Consider the following 1,435-nt stretch of genomic DNA (forward strand, 5'->3'; position numbering starts at 1 on the left):
AAGTCTGAAACAGAAAATGTCTCTGAATTCTTATTTTCCCTACAAGCCTTACAGAAAATTCACCAAGAAATCTGGCCCAAGCTGAAGGAGCTATATGAGACCAGTCCCCCACCGACACCCCATCCGTACCAGCCGGGAGACTGGGTCCTGGTTAAGCGACACCGACAAGAGACCCTAGAGCCCAGGTGGAAAGGACCACTCCAAGTACTCCTGACCACACCCACCACCCTGAAGGTAGAAGGCATTGCGTTGTGGATCCACTACACCCACGTCAAGCCAGTGGACCCAACCTCCGACCTTCTGGGGCCAATCACGATGGCGGCTGAAGCACCGGACACGTGGACTGTGGACAGAGCTAAGAACAACCCCTTAAAACTCACCCTGCGCCGACAGCATAGCTCATTGCAAACATGCAGTTAGGTAGTCTGACTCTAACGTTAGTCGCCCTAGTGGCCGCGGGGGAAAACATAAAGCCAGCTCCTAATGCCTTTGTCTGCAGATTCTGGCTTTATGAAAACCAAACCCACCCTGGGCAACCTCATAAGCCCAGGAAATTAGTGGCCAGTGCAGATTGCCCCTCCTCAGGGTGCAACAGCCCAATTTTACTAAATTTTACCGACTTCCCAATAGCCAAACCAGTGGCACCAATGATATGCTTCGAGTATGATCAGACTAAATACAATTGTAAGTACTATTGGTGGCACCAAAGTGCTGGCTGCCCTTATAACTATTGTAATGTCCATAAATTCCAATGGTGGGGCGGGAAAGAACAGATAGATCCCAGATGGTCCTTCCATCGTAGACGAGATGGAGATTTTTCATATACATGAATAGTTAGAGACCCCTGGAACTCCCGCTGGACCACACCTCAACACGGGGCTGTATACTACTCCTCCGCCTCCACATGGCCTAGCAGTCACCTCTATCTGTGGCGGAGTCTAGTGCAGGTACGGCCCCTGGTCCACGGAAATATCCAGCGACAAGAAAACCGCCTGACACAAGATTTACGTCCTTTTTCCTGGTTAAAATTATTGCAAGAAGGATTAGAACTTGCTAACCTTACAGGACTTCACAGCCTGTCTGGCTGCTTTCTGTGTGCCACTCTAGGGCATCCACCGCTAACCGCTGTCCCCCTGCCATGGGGATCCTCTACCTCTGCCCAAGCTAACAACCACCGAAACCTCTCATATGCCCCTATCCCTAATGTGCCACTATACCTAAACCCCAGTCAAGAAAAGTTTCCCTACTGTTTCTCAGGAACTAATTCCAGCCTCTGCAGCATCACTGCAATGCCCCCTAATATCACCTTAAGAGCTCCGTCAGGCATATTCTTCTGGTGTAATAGAACATTATCTAAGGACCTATCAAGCCCCTCTGTTACCAACCTACTGTGTCTTCCTGTCACATTAGTTCCCCGGTTGACTCTACTTACTGC

This window comes from Mandrillus leucophaeus, unplaced genomic scaffold, assembly GCF_000951045.1.
Source record: "Mandrillus leucophaeus isolate KB7577 unplaced genomic scaffold, Mleu.le_1.0 Scaffold475, whole genome shotgun sequence".
Classification (NCBI taxonomy): Eukaryota; Metazoa; Chordata; class Mammalia; order Primates; family Cercopithecidae; genus Mandrillus; species Mandrillus leucophaeus.